The following is an 18,843-nucleotide window of genomic DNA, read 5'->3' as shown; positions in this document are numbered from 1 at the left end:
TTCATGGTTGAATCAATTTACATGTTATCTACTGAATTAGACTTCTTATGGCAACCTAAAATAACAGCAGAGATTAGCTCTCAAAAGACAATGAGTTTATTTAAACGAAGGATTGCAAACAGGAATGCACCGGGTATAACAAGTCGTAGGTACATCCTGAGAGGTTGGGGTAGGGGAAACTTTTAAAGGCAAAAAGAAGTCCACAGAAGCTACTTTAAAACAAAGTTTATTGGTCACAGAAGCTGACTGCAGGAGCTGGCATTGGCTTGTTGGTGCAGACAGCCATTGCTAGGCATGTGTTCTTGTGAGAACATTTTATCTGGAATGCTGCAGTCTTGAATATAATGCAGTTACAGAAATACGTGTGTCCATGCAGAATGAGCCAAATGTGTAAGACCTGCTGATGGTGTAAAGCATGTAGGATGTGCCATAAATCTCTTGTGGGTTTTAGGGAGTCCTTGTGATAGTTCTTATCTCAGATGTACAAGCATGGGCTCACCTCCTTCATGACCCTCCAGCTCCACTTCACCTGGATCTGACGATAGTGGACTTCGTCTTGGTAGTAACAACTTACATCAAAGTTTTAAGAAAATATTCTTTTTCTCTTGGAGTGTAGGTAGCAGGAGGCAAGACTGGAAGTGGGGAATCCAGCTGGTACAGTAGTTCGTGGAGGAGAGGTTGGAAGCTTGGGGAAAGGAAGTGTCTGTGAAAAGGCAGAGGAATGGACACATGGGAGAGGGATGTTAGAGCTAACATGAGCAGGCTTCTTGATGAGAAAAGGAGGACTTTTGAATCACTCTCAGATTTCTGACTTTCAGGGTGGCTGGGTCCAAATATGTAAGTGGAAGTTTTGGTGGTAGGGCAGTGAGGTGTTTCCTCACTGATAGTGTTTCTCTATTCTGTCAATGTGGCTTAAAATAAGGCCATCAGCTGTCAGTGGGCAGTCAGGATAATGACTGGGGATGGGGTGAGGATATTTGGTATAGATAATTGTTTTAAAATATGGGAATACAAACTTGAGTGTAGGTTTTTGTGATAGTGTTGAGAGCTCTTCTGAAGATAAAAATGAGACTGTCCCATAGATATTACTTTTTCCAGCCAATCCATTTGGAAAAACACGACAAGGTGGTTGAGTTTCTCCTTTCTCTCTGTTTGGACATGGATGACGCAAATGTGACAGAAGAGCAAGGTGCAGAAATGCTGAGGGAGTTTGAAAGGGTGTAATTATAGTGATAAACCATGAAACCTGGCTTTGAACCGGAAAGGGCGAATAAGTAGGGACTGGGGTGGAATCCATGGGTTGTGGCACAATGCATGGTCAAACAGCCCTTATAGTCTAAATAAAGAAGCAAAAGTGCATGACAAGATGTGGTCTTATAGTTGGGGCATGACGGTTTCAGATTTTGATCTGGTGGTGAGGTTCTTGATGACTATGGCCATGGGTGTCTCTGGTGGGGTGTAGACAAGTGCAATTGGAGAAGAAGTGAGAGTGTTGAGGGTGTTGGGTGGATAATCTGTGTGGATGCTAGAATTGCTAAGAACTGTGGCAGTAGTTGGGTGTGAGGAAGCATGAGAGGTGAGAGCTAATATTATCACTAAAAATCAGGGTGTGGGAAGTATGGGGCATGATTATGTGTTGGGCAGATATGGTGAGAAGACTTTCTAGGTTGTTGAACACCTCTAGTGTTGGCTTATTGGGTAGAGGGAGGGGAGCTCTGATTGGAAGTTGTAATGGTGACCTCCTATATCTGACTATCTACTATGTAGAGTGGGAAATTAAGATTTAGATTTGCTGTGTTGAAAATACAATGGTTTCTTGAGGAAGTAGCCAGAGAAAGAGGCAAATGGGTGTTCACATGGTTATTGAAGATGAAAACTGACATTTGGAAACAAATTTCAGGAAGATTTGAAGATAAATCTTAACTATGAAAGTGAGTTATGCCAGAAAGAAGGATATTGTGATAAGGACCGGTCAAATGAACATTGCTTTAGGTGTGTCTGACAAATTTCTATTTCTCGATTACATGATGTACGCCTTATAATATTTTCTTAACCAACTCCTTTATTTTGTTTGGTTTTCTGTATTTGTGTATGTGTGTTTTTTCTTCTGTTTTAAAATTACCATAAGAAGACTAATAAAACACTCAAAAAATGAGGGAAATACTTTATATTTCATGAAAAAAACTTAACATTATAAATACGTTAACAGCTTTATTTGTAATTGTTTTATTCCCTCTTCTTTACTTCCTCTCCCTCCTCACTTCCCATGTCCAATCTTTTCTCCTTCTCCTTCTTCTTCTTCTTCTGTTTTGAAACTGAGTCTCGCTCTGTTGCCCAGGCTGGAGTGCAGTGGTGCCATCTTGGCTCACTGCAACCTCCACCTATCAGGTTCAAGCAATTCTCCTGTCTCAGCCTCCCTAGTAGCTGGGAGTACAGGTGCATGGCACCACACTAGGTTAATTTTTGTATTTTGGGTTACTGGTGTGAGCCACTGCTCCCGGCCCCATGTCCAATCTACCCCTGGTCTGACCTGGATTATGTCATCACCATGTGGCTTGTTTGTGGTTTTACATAAGTCGAATCCATGAAGCAGAGTACGTAATACTTCAAGCTCAGTCTGTTGGTTGAAGCAAGTCGTAAGGCAATGTCCCTGGATGAAAGGGATTGGGTAACAGACTGCACATCATGATGGGGGAATGGCACATGTGTTCAGCAGAGAGAATGGCTGGAAGCTATTTTTACAGATACACAACCATACCTGACAAACTATCAGATTGAGAAATGTTCAAAAGCTTGACACTATACCCTGCTGGCAAGTTTGTGAGGGAAAAGGCATGTTTGCCAGTGGTGACGAAAAATGTTACAACCTCTATGGAGGGAATCTTGAATATCTAATAAATTTAAAAACACATTTACTCTGTCTTCCAAGTAGTCTCTTATAAGTAGCTAGGACTCAGGTGTGTGCCACCACACTTGGCTAATTTCTAGTTTTTATATTTTTGTAGAGGTAGGGTTTCACTATGTTGCTCAGGCTGGTCTTGAACGCCTGGCCTCAAGGCGACTCTCCTGCCTCAGCCTCTCAAGGTGCTGGGATTACAGGCGTGAACCACTGTTTCTGGCCTATACTTCTCTTTGACCACAGTAATCCTACTTCTAAAAATTAACCATAAGGTCTATCAGCAGAATTATCCAACTGAAGAAGGGAGAAAAAAAGAACAAAAAAGAAAAGAAAGAGATCCTCAGGTACTGGAGGAACAATATCAAAAGGTCTAACAGATGTGTAGTTTGGGTCTCAAAATGAGGTGAGAGAAAGAATGGGATTGATTTTTTTTTTTTGAGGCAGTAATTGTGAAATTATTTAAATTAGGTAAAAAGCTGAAAAATTACAGATTCAAAAAGCTCATGGAACATCAAGGAGGCTTAAAAACAAAGAAAGTTATATGTAGATGCCTCACAATCAAACTGGAAATTAAGACAAGGGGAAAAAAATTAAATGTAGCCAAAGGATGCAGGACAGAAAACGCTGGTACCTTAGTAGCATCAAGCACACCCGATTTTGGTTACTCTCGTCGTCCTCCAGTAATACAAATAGGATGATTTGGAGAAATTGTTGATTCTGGGACTGAGGCTAGAAATATATAAGACGAACCTGAGACATCTCATAATGCCAGAGTGAGTTTCCTTTCCCATGAAAAACGAAGGAAAACAAAACAAATACCACGATGGGGCACGTGAAAGGGCCCAGGAGGCAACTGAAAGCGCTTGCGATGGCCAAAACAGCAACAGTTTGAGCAACAAAACAAAGCAGGATCAAACTGTAACCCCACATAGAAAAATAAATATCCAAGATTCCATACTGCTATGAAGAAATAATTGAATAAATACATTAATGAGGGGGAGAATAGACACATCTGTGTGGAGTGAGTCCATATAATTTACATGGATAATCCACCCACAAGGAAGTAGGGCACAAGTCCACACTCCTTAAATGTGGGCAGCACATAGGGACTTTTTCTAAAGAGTCCAGCATAGAAAACGTGAAAAAGGCTGAATTCACAGTGGAGCAGGCTGATGAAGTGGAGCTGGAAGGTCATCAAGGAGGGGAGCCCATGTTTGTATATATGGGATAAGAACTATCACAAGGACTCCCTAAAACCCACAAGAGATTATGGCACATCCTACATGCTTTACACCATCAGCAGGTCTTACACACTTGGCTCATTCTGCGTGGCCACATGTATTTCTGTAACTGCATTATATTCAAGACTGCAGCATTCCAGATAAAATGTTCTCACAAGAACATGCCTAGCAATGGCTGTCTGCACCAATAAGCTAATGCCAGCTCCTGCAATCAGCTGCTATGACCAATACGTTTATTTCCAAGCAGCTTCTGTGGACTTCTTTTTGCCTTTAAAAGTTTCCCCTTACCCCAACCTCTCAGGATACACTTGTGACTTGTTATACCCGGTGCATTCCTGATTCCAATCCTTCATTCAAATAAACTCTTTGTCTTTTGAGAGCTAATCTCTGCTGTTATTTTAGGTCGCTATAAGTCTAGCTCAATAGACAACATGAAAATTAATTCATCTATGAACAACTACTTCGGATCTATTTTTCCTCTATGGGTAAACATGGTTTAGTGCCACTACCAAGGATTATGAAAAAGTATTTCACTTGTTTCTCCTTGAAAACATCATTAGGTTTATCACCTGATGTTCTCAATGCTCAAAGCAATGAACATTTTAAACTTAATAAAATTTTCACTATGAAAGATCCCTTTTTTTTTCAGTGTAATTCATAAGGTTTAAACAAAAGCATGTCGCTTAGTGGTTTGAAATCCATCCCCCAAACAGAAATAAGAATATACTTTTCATTTAAATTTTTTATTTCATTAAATTTGATGACCTACTATTTGAGTAGATAATTCCAAATTTTACAATAATATGTAGTTCATTATCCAATTTGGATTTTACCTATTAAAGTGAGCATTAGTAAAAAATATATGATCTATAGATGAACACATTTATCTCTTCAAACATGTAATATTATACTCTTATTAAAGAAGAACAACATTTAAGTTACTCCATTTAAATACCACACTCCATTGGTCGCAACTAACTTAAAACATTTAAAAATTAAAAAATATAGCACTCAAATTGCAAAAAGAGTGTTCATTTAAAAAGTGCTTATCTATACAATCTTATTTATCTGCTGAGTACCCTTAAACAAATCATTTTTCCAGCAGTCCCTTATCAGCTCTGTTTGCTCATCGGGCAAATGCAGTCATGGTGGGATAGCGTCCTTGTAGAATGATATAAGCAGTAAATTCGTTATTCTATGTAATGCACCTAGAACAATGCCAAGCATGTTTCAGTGCTTTTAAAACTGTTAGTCCTTCTCATTTCCCATAAAATATTTCCTTGGTAATCATCCCTTTCCAGGTGATATGTACAAAAGTAATACAAACAGCACTCAGTGGAAGGTCTTTGCAGATGCTTCTCACAATAAATCTGGACTAAAGTCCCATGCCTAAGTTCTTACTGAGGAAGGGGACAAAGCCAGCCCAGATCTTCAGTAGCAGCAGACGGTGTGAAGAAAGCTTCCTCCTGCCTTCTCCTCCATTTGCAACAGCAGCTCCTCCAGGCTGTCTTCCATGTCGTCTGACTGCTGCAGGCACTGGCAAAGCTCACAGATGAGGAAAGCTCCCAGGGTGGCATCTTCCAGGGTATCTTTGATGTCCATGTTGATCACGTGCACAGGCTGCAAGGTCTGCTATTCTCTGGAACACAGATCTTCCACCACTGTGTCATAGACACTCTCCTCACAAGTGAAGATGACATCAAAGAAATCAGTGCACTCCTGAAATCTTTCTGGACCGGGCTTGATTCTCTCATTTCTTCCCAAGATGTGTAAGATTCCATTGCGGGTGTAGCATTCTCTATCTTTCCTGAGGAGGTCATTGTACATTTCCTTATATGTTGTTGCAAAATCATAAACTACAGGACGACCGGGTCTTGGTCCTGGTAGCCTCACATGAGATTCAATTCCGAAAGACGCACACTCAGCCCTTTTCTCCTGAGGATGCTGTGGGCCTCCATGCTCCTGTTGATGTTGCTCACACACACCACAGCCACCCTGAGTGAGGAGGAGAGCGTGATGGCGGCCACTGGGAACCAGAGAGACACAGGCACCTCAGCTGCTGCAGGGACTCTGAGCCAAGGAGACGACCACCTATACCCAGGTCTTCCAAATGAGCTAATGTGGAGGCACAGGAGGCAGGTTTATATTGAGTCACCTTAATTAGTGGGTGGAGACTTCATGACTTCTAGATTGATTAGGTTGTGATAATGGACTCCTAACTCATCACAAGAACCATCAAGACGATTAAATTACCTCAATCAGTAACTCTCAACAAAGGTGGCACCACCCAGTCCGGATTCATTTAAAATCTGGAGTTTGCTCTGTTGGTTCTCCTAGTGAATGGGGGCTGGATTGACAATGGTCAAGACAATTAAGCTTCCTGCAAGCATGTCATAGGACTCTCCAGGGCCCTTCAGACCTGAAATTGGATGATAAACATGCTGACAATTTCCAAGGCCGCACCCTATTTAATGATAAATTACAAGTATTGTTGCTTGTTTTAATTTTCATAATGTTCGAGAAGTGCAATTGCATAAATCATAGGACCACTGTATATAATTTTGTCCAGAAACTCACAAATTTTTTCACCAATACAAAAAAAATCCTGTTCTGAACAACATATCTGCTTATGCTATTTTAAGAGTTATTGAACACAACATTTTTCTGCATTTGATATTATCGAACTCATAATGATTCTTCAGGGAATGCAGGAATTGATGCAATCCTCTGCCTCCAAGTACAGCTGTGTTTGAGCTTTTCTACACTTAAATGCAATGTTTAGAATTTTTTTTAGTAGTTGTATGATTTATTAAGAAAATAAAAGAGATTTTAAAATTATGAATGGGATTTCAAAAAATAAGATAATCATGTCACTTTATAATCAATCACTTTTAGATTGATTAGATTATGATAATGGACTGCTAATTAGAAGAATAATCAAAATGATTAAATTCCTAATTCAGTAACTCTCCATAAACGTGGCCCCACCTAGTCAGGACTGATTTATAGGTGAGCTCTGTTCACTGTCACTCACTGATTTACCAAATATTGGGTAAATAATGATCTTTTTTTTTTTTTTCTTGAGGAGTCTGCTGTGTCACCTAGGTTGGAGTGCAATGGAGCAATGTGGACTAACTGCACCCTCTACCTCCCAGGTTCAAGGGATTCTCCTGCCTCAGCTTCTCAAGTAGCTGAAAACTACAGGCACTCGGCACCACACCCAGTTAATGTTTGTATTTTTAGTAGAGATGGGGTTTCACCATGTGGGTCAGGCTGGTCTTAAAGTTCTGACCTCAAGTGATCTGCCTGCCTTAGCCTTCCAAAGTGCTGAGATTACTGGTATGAGCCACCTCACCCTCCCCAATTTTACTTGTTCTTATTAAATGTATGTATAGTTCACATTTACTTCAATATAAATCAGATCAGGGACATCACTTTCGTCCCTGGCGCAGGGACAAAATCTATCTATAAAGCAACATATTGTATTTTTCTATGTTCCTCTTATGGTGATTCTTATATTGCCAATACAGCAGGTTCTCAAATAACATCTTTTTTTTTTTTTGTTGTTGTTGTTGTAGAGGATGGGGTTTCACCATGTTACCCGCTGGTCTCAAATTCCTGGGCTCAAGTGATCCACCCGCTTCAGCCTCCCAAAATGTTGGGATTACAGGCATGAGCCACTGTGCCCAGCCTCAAATAATATCATTTGATTATAATATTAATTTAAAAAATTGCCTTCTGGCAGGCCGATGTCTGCGTGGGGTTTGCATATTCTCCCCTTGTCTGCGTAGGTTTTCTCTGGATACTCTTGTTTCCTCCCACATCCCAGAGATGTGCACATTAGGTGAACTGACATCTCTATGGTCCCAGTGTGAGGGTGTGCCCTGTGCCCCGGATGGAGGCCTGTCCAGCATTGGTTCCTGCCTCGTACCTTGAGCCGTCAAGATAGGTTCCAGCCACCTGCCACCCTGAACTGGAATCATCGGGTTGGAAAATGAATGAATGAATATAAATTATTGAAAAATAAAAATTCATAAAACGTGGTAATCATACAAATGCAAGACAATAATGATAAGAGTACAAAATAGATCAGCCAGCCTGCAGTGTCTGTCATTATTCATTTTTTAACTGTGTAGTAGTAGGAGGTGCTCCTTACAATTTTTTCTTTGCAAACATTTATTCCTTGGTTTAACTTACCACAACTGCGACTGCCATCACTCACTGATTCACCAAAAATTATGTGAATAATAATCTCACTAGGTTTTGTTAGGCTTTCTTAATTGCATGTACAGCTCACATTTGTTTCTAAGTTTAATATTCTGAGTGTGTTGAATCTTTGTTTAGAAGTTTGGTGATATTTTTGTGACTCTTGTTCATATCAATTAGCCTATGATAAAATTAATTTTATTATACATCATTTCACTTGAAGTCATTGTTTTGGGTTTGGTGGCTCACGCCTGTAATCCCAGCACTTTGGGAGGCTGAGGCGGGGGATCACCTGAGGTCCAGAGTTCTAGAACAGCCTGGCCAACATGGTGAAACCCTGTCTCTACTAAAGAAATACAAAAAATGTGCCGGTAATGGTGGCGGGTGCCTGTAATTCTGGCTACTCCAGAGACTGAGGCAGGAGAATTGCTTGAGCCCGGGAGGCGGAGGTTGCAGTGAGCAGACATCATGCCATTGCACTCTAGCCTGGGCAAGAAGAGCCAAACTCCATCTCAAAACAAACAAACAAACAAACAAACAAACAAACACACAAACAAAGGAAACACCTTAAAGTTTCTCAAGGTGTGTTCTTAGACTAGCAGCAGTAGCATTAATTGGGAACTTGTAAAAAATGAAAATGTAGACCCCAAACCAGTGAATCACAAACTCTAGTGGTGAACCCCAGAGGTTTGTGTTCTTTTCTCCCTATTTCCATGAATTGTTCAGGTTCACATAAGTGATAATGTTTGGAAAGTCTTCTCTCAAGTAGGTTTCTCTGTGGGGAACACAGGAGATAAACTGTCTGAATTGCTGTGTATCTTTCCTTCACCCTGACACAGGGGCCACATCTCGGCTGGGTACAGGATTGCTGGGCTGTAGTCCTTTCTGTCAGTAGTCCTTAACTGCCATGCCACTGTCTGTTCCAGCATGGGAGATAAAAAGTCTAATTCCAGCATCATTCTTCTTCTGTAGATAAGATGTTCTTTTTAACTGGATGTTTGTAAGATTTTTCTCTTTCTCCTTAGAGTTCAATATTTTTAACAGCAGATGCCTCAGTGTTTTTTATTTCTCTTCACTCTAGTCCAGTATTTCTCCATTTTTTCATCAATCCCCACTTATGGAGCCTTTTTAGACACTTTTTCCTAATCGCCGTCTCATACAGTTTTAATAGCACAGGTATATTGTATATTTGTTTATGTACTGTATTTGTGCTTTGTACATAAAGAGAGTGAGATTTTTGTTCACTTCCCCAAGAACCAATTTTTGCCCCATTAGGGACACCATCACCCCCTTTTCACCTCGTTGAGAGAGCATGGTTTAACCTGAAACAGTGAGCCTTTTATTACAGTTCAAGGAATAATCTACTATTTTTGGTTTAATTATTGTGTTCTCTCCGTTAATACCTTTTACTGCTTGTGACACTTTGTTATTCTTGATTTATCCTCCAAGTCCCTTATCTTTTCCTCATGGTTTCTTATATTTTTGCTTCTTGTTTTGAAATAGTTGTCAAATCAAATTTGGATCTCAAGGAAGACCATCCCTTCTTTCAATTCACTCACTAAATTATTTATTAGTTTGGCCTCAGAAAGCATGGCCCCCTTGAATTTTTTTAATGAGGTTGTTTTTTTCTTGTAAATCTGTTTAAGTTCCTTATAGATGCTGGATATTAGATCTTTGTCAGATGCATAGTTTCCAAATATTTTCTCCCATTCTGTAGGTTGTATACTCTGTTGATAGTTTCTTTTGCTGTGCAGACACTCTTACGTTTAACTAGATCCCACTTGTGAATTTTTCCTTTTGTTGTTCCTCTAGTGTCTTTGTAATGAAATACTTGTGCTTTCCTCTGTCCAGGATGGTATTGCCTAGGTTGCCTTCCAGAGTTTTGATAGTTTGGCATTTGATATTTAAATCTTGAATCCACCTTGAGTAGATTTTTGTATATGGTATAAAGAAGGGTTCAAGCAGCCATCTTCTGCATGTGGCTAGCCAGTTATCCCAGCACCATTTATTGAATTAGGGAGTGTTTTTCTCATTGCTTGTTTTTGTCAGGTTTGTTGGAGATCAGATGATCAGGTGTATGGCCTTATTTCTGGGTTGTCTATTGTTCCATTGGTCTATGTGCCTGTTTTTGTACCAGTACCATGCTGTTTTGGTCTATGTGCCTGTTTTTGTACCAGTACCATGCTGTTTTGATTACTGTAGCCCTGTAGTATAGTTTGATATCAGGCAATTTAATGCCTCCAGTTTTGTTCTTTTTGCTTCGGATTACCTTGGCTATTCAGGCTCTTCTTTCGTTCCATGTACATTTTAAAATAGTTGTTTTTCTGTTCTGTAAAGAATGTCATTGGTAGTTTGATACGAATAGCGTCAAATCTGTAAATTGCTTTAGGCTGTATGGCCATTCTAATGATCTTATCCATGAGCCTGAGATTGTTTTTTTTTCAATTTTTTTGTGTCTTCTCTGATTTCTATGATAAGTTTTTGTAACTTTCATTGTAGAGATCTTTCGCCTCCCTGGTTAGTTGTATTCCTAGGTATGTTATTCTTTTCGTGGCAGTTATGAATGGAACAACCTTTTTGATTTGGCTCTTGACTTGGCTGTTTTTGATGTACAGGAATGCTAGTGATTTTTGTGTATTAATTTTGTATCCTAAAACTTTGCTGAAGTTGTTTATCAGCTGAAGGAGCTTTTGGGCCAAGACTCTGGGGGTTTTCTAGATATAAGATCACATCATCTGCAAAAAGAGATAGTTTTTCTTCTTCTCTTCCTATTTGGATGCTTTTTATTTCTTTCTCTTGCCTGATTTCTCTGGCCAATACTTCAAATAGTTTGTTGAGTAGGAGTGGTGAGAGAAGGCATCCTTGTTTTCTGTCAATTTTCAAGGGGAATGCTTCCAGCCTTTGCCCATTTGTTATAATGTTGCCTGTGGTTTTGTCATAGATGGCTCTTGTTATCTTGAAGTATGTTTCTTTAATACCTAGTTTATTGAGAGTTTTTAACATGAAGGGGTTTTGAATTTTATTGAAAGCCTTTTCTGCATCTGTTGGGATAATCATGTGTTTTTTTTCTTTAGTTCTGTTTATGTGATGAATTACATTTATTGATTTGCATATGTTGAATCAACCTTGAATCCTGGGGATGAAGCCTACTTGATTGTGGTGGATTAGCTTTTTGATATGCTGCTGGATTCATTTGCAAGTATTTTTTTGAGGATTTCTGCATCGATATTCATCAAGGACATTGGCCTGAAGTTTTCTTTTTTTTGTTGTGTTTCCACCAGGTTTTGGTATCAGGATGATGCTGGCCTCATAGAATGAGTTGGGGAGGAGTCCCTTCTCCATAGTTTTTTGGAATAATTTCTATAGGCTCTTCTCTATATATCTGATAGAATTCAGCTATGAATCCATCAGGTCCTTGGCTTTTTCTTGTTGGTGGGCTATTTATTACTGACTTATTTTTGGAGCTGATTATTGGTCTGTTCAGGGAATCAATTTCTTCCTGGTTCAGTTTTGGGAGGGTATATATTTTCAGGAATTTATTCGTCTATTCTAGGTTTTCTAGTTTGTGTGCATAGAAGTGTTCATAGTAGTTTCTGATGATTATTTTTATTTCTGTGGGGTCAGTGGTAACATTTCATTTGTCATTTCTAATTGTGTTTATTTGGATCTTCTCTCTTTTCTTCTTTGTTTCTAGCTAGTGGACTATTTATTTATTTTATCATTTTTTTTTCCCCAAAAAACCAACTTCTGGATTCATTGATCTTTTAAATGAGTTTTCATGACTCCATTTCCTTCAGTTTAGCTCCTCTCATTTTGGTTATTTCTTGTTTTCTGCTAACTTTGGGGTTGATTTGTCCTTGCATCGCTAATTCTTTCAGTTGTGATATCAGGTTGTTAATTTGAGATCCTTACAACTTTTTGATGTGGGCATTCAGTGCTATGAATTTCCCTTTTAACACTGCCTTACCTGTGTCACAGAGATTATGGTATATTATATCTTTATTTTCAGTAGTTTCAAAGAACTTCTTGATTTCTGCCTTAATTTCATTACCCAAAAGTCATTCGGGAATATGTCGTTTAATTTCCATGTAATTTCATATTTACCCAAAAGTCATTCAGGAACATGTTGTTTAATTTCCATGTAATTTCATGGTTTTCAGTGATTTTCCTTTTTTTTCTTTCTTTTTTTTAATACTTTAAGTTCTAGGGTACATGTGCACAATGTGCAGATTCGTTACATATGTATACATGTGCCATGTTGGTGTGCTGCACCCATTAACTCGTCATTTACATTAGGTATATCTCCTAATGCTATCTGTCCCCCCTCCCCCCTCCCCACAATAGGACCCGGTGTGTGATGTTCCCCTTCCTGTGTCTAAGTGATCTCATTGTTCAATTCCCACCTATGAGTAAGAACATGCGGTATTTGGTTTTCTGTTCTTGCAATAGTGTACTGAGAACGATGGTTTCCAGCTGCATCCATGTCCCTATAAAGGACACAAATTCATCCTTTTTTATGGCTGCATAGTATTCCATGGTGTATATGTGCCACATTTTCTTAATCCAGTCTGTCACTGATGGACATTTGGGTTGATTCCAAGTCTTTGCTATTGTGAATAGTGCTGCAACAAACATATGTGTGCATGTGTCATTATAGTAGCATGACTTATAATCCTTTGGGTATATCCCCAGTAATGGCATGGCTGGGTCAAATGGTATTTCTAGTCTAGATCCTTGAGGAATCACCGCACTGTTTTCCACAATGGTTGAACTAGTTTACAGTCCTATCAACGGTGTAAAAGTGTTCCTATTTCTCCATATCCTCTCTAGCACCTGTTGTTTCCTGATTTTTTTAATGATTGCCACTCTAACTGGTGTGAGATGGTATCTCATTGTGGTTTTGATTTGCATTTCTCTGATGGCCAGTGATGATGAGCATTTTTTCATGTGTCTGTTGGCTGTATGCATGTATTCTTTTGAGAACTGTCTGTTCATATCCTTTGCCCACTTTTTGATGGGGTTGTTTTTTTTCTTGTAAATTTGATTGAGTTCTTTATAGGTTCTGAATATTAGCCCTTTGTCAGATGAGTAGATTGCAAAAATTTTCTCCCATTCTGTAGGTTGCCTGTTCACTCTGATGGTAGTTTCTTTTGCTGTGCAGAAGCTCGTTAGTTTAATTAGATCCCATTTGCCAATTTTGGCTTTTGCTGTCGTTGCTTTTGGTGTTTTAGTCATGAAGTCCTTGCCGATGCCTATGTCCTGAATGGTATTACCTAGGTTTTCTTCTAGGGTTTTTATGGTTTTAGGTCTAACACTTAAGTCTCTAATCCATCTTGAATTAATTTTCATATAAGGAGCAAGGAAAGGATCCAGTTTCAGCTTTCTACTTATGGCTAGCCAATTTTCCCAGTACCATTTATTAAATAGGGAATCCTTTCCCCATTTCTTGTTTTTGTCAGGTTGTCAAAGATCAGATGGCTGTAGATGTGTGGTATTATTTCTGAGGTCTCTGTTCTGTTCCATTGGTCTATATCTCTGTTTAGGTACCTGTACCATACTGTTTTGGTTACTGTAGCTTTGTAATATAGTTTGAAGTCAGGTAGCGTGATGCCTCCAGCTTTGTTCTTTTGGCTTAGGATTGTCTTGGCAATGCGGGCTCTTTTTTGGTTCCATATGAAATTTAAAGCAGTTTTTTTCCAATTCTGTGAAGAAACTCATTGGTAGCTTAATGGGGATGGCATTGACTCTATAAATTACCTTCGGCAGTATGGCCATTTTCACAATATTGATTCTTCTTATCCACGAGCATGGAATGTTCTTCCATTTGTTTGTGTCCTCTTTTATTTCACTGAGCAGTGGTTTGTAGTTCTCCTTGAAGAGGTCCTTTACATCCCTTGTAAGTTGGATTCCTAGGTATTTTATTCTCTTTGAAGCAATTATGAATGGAAGTTCATTCATGATTTGGCTCTCTGTTTGTCTGTTACTGGTGTATAGGAATGCTTGTGATTTTTGCACATTGATTTTGTATCCTGAGACTTTGCTGAAGTTGCTTATCAGCTTAAGGAGATTTTGGGCTGAGACAATGGGGTTTTCTAAATATACAATCATGTCATCTGCAAACAGGGACAATTTGACTTCTTCTTTTCCTAACTGAATACCCTTGATTTCTTTCTCTTGCCTGATTGCCCTAGCCAGAACTTCCAACACTATGTTGAATAGGAGTGGTGAGAGAGGGCATCCCTGTCTTGTGACATTTGCAAAGGGAATTCTTCCAGTTTTTGCCCATTCAGTATGATATTGGCTGTGGGTTTGTCATAAATAGCTCTTATTATTTTGAGGTATGTTCCATCAATACCGAATTTATTGAGAGTTTTTAGCATGAAGGGCTGTTGAATTTTGTCAAAGGCCTTTTCTGCATCTATTGAGATAATCATGTGGTTTTTGTCTTTGGTTCTCTTTATATGCTGGATTACATTTGTTGATTTGCATATGTTGAACCAACCTTGCATCCCAGGGATGAAGCCCACTTGATCATGGTGGATAAGCTTTTTGATGTGCTGCTGGATTCAGTTTGCCAGTATTTTATTGAGGATTTTTGCATTGATGTTCATCAGGGATATTGGTCTAAAATTCTCTTTTTTTGTTGTGTCTCTGCCAGGCTTTGATATCAGGATGATGTTGGTCTCATAAAATGAGTTAGGGAGGATTCCCTCTTTTTCTATTGATTGGAATAGTTTTAGAAGGAATGGTACCAACTCCTCCTTGTACCTCCTGTAGAATTCGGCTGTGAATCCATCTGGTCCTGGACTTTTTTTGGTTGGTAGGCTATTAATTATTGCCTCAATTTCAGAGCCTGCTATTGGTCTATTCAGGGATTCAACTTCTTCCTGGTTTAGTCTTGGGAGAGTGTAAGTGTCCAGGAAATTATCTATTTCTTCTAGGTTTTCTAGTTTATTTGCATAAAGGTTTTTATAGTATTTTCTGATGGTAGTTTGTATTTCTGTGGGGTCGGTGGTAACATTCCCTTCATCATTTTTTGTTGCGTCTATTTGATTCTCCTCTCTTTTCTTCTTTATTAGTCTTGCTAGCAGTCTATCAATTTTGTTGATCTTTTCAAAAACCAGCTCCTGGATTCACTGATTTTTTTGAGGAATTTTTGTGTCTCTATCTCCTTCAGTTCTGCTCTGATCTTAGTTATTTCTTGCCTTCTGCTAGCTTTTGAATGTGTTTTCTCTTGCTTCTCTAGTTCTTTTAATTGTGGTGCTAGGGTGTCAATTTTAGATATTTCCTGCTTTCTCTTGTGGGCATTTAGTGCTATAAATTTCCCTCTACACACTGCTTTAAATGTGTCCCAGAGATTCTGGTATGTTGTAGCTTTGCTCTCATTGGTTTCAAAGAACATCTTTATTTCTGCCTTCATTTGGTTATGTACGCAGTAGTCATTCAAGAGCAGGTTGTTCAGTTTCCATGTAGTTGAGCAGTTTTGATTGAGTTTTTTTTTTTTTTTTTTTTTTTGAGACGGAGTCTCGCTCTGTCGCCCAGGCTGGAGTGCAGTGGCCAGATCTCAGCTCACTGCAAGCTCCGCCTCCCGGGTTCCCGCCATTCTCCTGCCTCAGCCTCCTGAGTAGCTGGGACCACAGGCGCCGCCACCTCGCCAGGCTAATTTTTTGTGTTTTTAGTAGAGACGGGGTTTCGCCGTGTTAGCCAGGATGGTCTCGATCTCCTGACCTTGTGATCCGCCCGTCTCGGCCTCCCAAAGTGCTGGGATTACAGGCTTGAGCCACCGCGCCCGGCCTTGATTGAGTTTCTTAGTCCTGAGTTCTAGTTTGATGGCACTGTGGTCTGAGAGACAGTTTGTTATAATTTCTGTTCTTTTACATTTGCTGAGGAGTGCTTTACTTCCAATTATGTGGTCAAAATTGGAATAAGTGCGATGTGGTGCTGAGAAGAATGTATATTCTCTTGATCTGGGGTGGAGAGTTCTGTAGATGTCTATTAGGTTCGCTTGGTGCAGAGTTGAGTTCAATTCCTGGATATCCTTGTTGACTTTCTGTCCCTTTGATCTGTCTAATATTAACAGTGGGGTCTTAACATCTCCCATTATTATTGTATGGGAGTCTAAGTCTCTTTGTAAGTCTCTAAGGACTTGCTTTATGAATCTGGGTGCTCCTGTATTGGGTGCATATATATTTAGGATAGTTACCTCTTCCTGATGAATTGATCCCTTTACCATAATGTAATGGCCTTCTTTGTCTCTTTTGATCTTTGATGGTTTAAAGTCTGTTTTATCAGAGACTAGTATTGCAACCCCTGTTTTTTTTTGTTTCCATTTGCTTGGTAGATCTTCCTCCATCCCTTTATTTTGAGCCTATGTGTGTCTCTGCATGTGAGATGGGTCTCCTGAATACAGCAAACTGATGGGTCTTGACTCTATCCAATTTGCAGGTCTGTGTCTTTTAATTGGTGTTCAGCAATTTTCTTAGAGTTTACTTCTGTTTTTTTATTGTGTCATGGCCTGAGAGTGTGTTTGATATGATTTCTGTTCTTTTGCATTTGCAGATTATTTTATATCCAATTATGTGGTCCATTTTAGAGTATGTGCCATAGAGTGGTGAGAAAAATGTATCTTTTTATTTTTTTAGGTTTCCATACTTTATTCAAGTTTTTTTTTTTAAGTGATGTTAATTACAGCATTTCAAGGGGAGGATCTAATTCCACACAAAATGGAAGACTCTAAAATGTACCCATTAAACTACTAAAAGACAAATTGAGTGGTGAGAATACAACAGAAGTCCAATTTAGATTCTGAGTGTTGTCACCATGTGATTACAATCACACAGACACTTCCAAGCTTATAGCTGAAACTCCTGGAAGCTATTTCACACTCTGGTGCCAGGGCAAAAAATACAACACAAGAAGGAATAAGTCCTGAATTGTTGGCTTCATCACATCCACCCTCTCCACCCCAAAATGGCACAAAAGAAACAGTGACCACACCCTGCAGACCTTTTGGTGTAAAAATGGTGACGATGACCTGTTCTTGGAATGGGAACAGGTCACGAAGATCTGTCTCAAAAAGTCCCATTCAGGTGAGCTTGTACACACCATCAAGCAGCGAGCCTCTCATCAATTAGGGTTAGGAAACCAAGGTTCGATTTTCAGGAAATCACTATTTCATTCATTTACTCTATATGAATTTACAAAGTGCCTACATATTATCAGCTTCCACTAGAAGTAATTTCTAGATAAAAATGAAACCTGGCATCTCAAAGAGGCCACCAAGTTGCCCCCAGGTCTACCACTGAGAGGATCTGTTTTGGACATGAGTGTCTTCTGCACCTCTGACAGGGTAACATCTTAAAGCTGAATCACCTTTAACCTGGAGGTCTAACATATTTAGCAATACTTGCAACCCAGACATACAACACTAAAAGATACACTAAATTCTGAAGGTGCTGCAAAATAGTTTAAAATTAAACAATCGTACAGTATTCATTTATGCTTGAAATTCCAGTCTTAGACCAAGCTTGTGGTCACCAGCATTGACGTTCTTGCCATCCAGAAGAGCTGACAGTGTCAGTTTGATAACTTGCTTTAGGGTCTGAGTGTATCCTAAATCTGTCAGGCTGGAGTTGTTCACTTTAGCCGATAAGCAGGTGTCAGGGTCAATCTGATACTTGGCTGCTTTCCAAAGCGCGTGTTACTGTTTCCTGCAGTCCAGGTGAGATTGACAGCGGTCTCCAACTTCTTGCTCACCTTTTGGTAAATGGAGCTGCCCAACTCTGTCCCGTCATTCACATTAGTGTGAAGCTGGAATTCATCAGTCTTGTAGCCAACTGCAAAGTTGCTCTGGGTCACTCGGGACTTTGCAGTCTCAAAATTCATTTGGTATCCGGCCAGCCAGCTCTGGTAACCCAGCACCAGAGCACCCCGGATGGAAGGCCCAGCAATGTCGAAATTCATGTCCCAGCCCAGGTTAATGTGCTCTCGCTTGTACCCTGTCTTGATTGTAACATTTTTTTCCCCAGTGATAGGTGAGAAGGATGAATCGAAGGTCAGCTTCAGTCCACATGAAAGCTGATCTTCCACAGTAATCTTGGTGCTTAGTATATTGTCAGTGCTTCATTTCTCTGTAAATGTCAGGGTGTACTCAGTCCATCTGTACTTGGTTTCCAGACTGCCCATCACTTCAGTGGTCTCAGTGTTGGCTGAGCCTGAGTTTGTAAATTCCAGTCCATTCTCAGATTTGGTTTTCAAACCAAGCTTTATTAAGCCAAATCCATAGCCCTTGGTGAAGACATCCCTGGCAGATTTGCCAAGATCGGCATACATGTGTGGCACAGCCATTGTCTTCTCTGAGGTGGTGGCAGCTGGCTCGGCGGTGGCTCCGGAGGGGGCTGCCTATCTTCTCTTAAGGCCTACCAGATCCAGCTGGACACAGTGGCTTATTTCTGTTATCCCAGTGCTTTGGGAGGCTGAGATGGGTGGATCACTTGA

General features: G+C 39.7%; 1 long non-coding RNA gene and 2 pseudogenes across 1 annotated transcript in view; 1 reads left to right on the top strand and 2 right to left on the bottom strand.

Annotated features, from left to right (window-relative positions):
- The window catches only part of LOC139357526 (uncharacterized), a 110,027-nt gene that overhangs the window by 36,052 nt on the left and 55,132 nt on the right, over window positions 1-18,843 (top strand). The window lies entirely within an intron of this gene.
- On the bottom strand, window positions 5,572-8,123 carry LOC105468933 (RNA polymerase II subunit A C-terminal domain phosphatase SSU72 like protein 2-like; annotated as a pseudogene).
- On the bottom strand, window positions 17,836-18,693 carry LOC105468672 (non-selective voltage-gated ion channel VDAC1 pseudogene; annotated as a pseudogene).

The sequence above is a fragment of the Macaca nemestrina genome, chromosome 12, assembly GCF_043159975.1.
Source record: "Macaca nemestrina isolate mMacNem1 chromosome 12, mMacNem.hap1, whole genome shotgun sequence".
In the NCBI taxonomy this organism is placed as follows: Eukaryota; Metazoa; Chordata; class Mammalia; order Primates; family Cercopithecidae; genus Macaca; species Macaca nemestrina.
The sequence above is the reverse complement of the archived record's forward strand: the minus strand, read 5'-3'. Positions and strand labels throughout refer to the sequence as shown.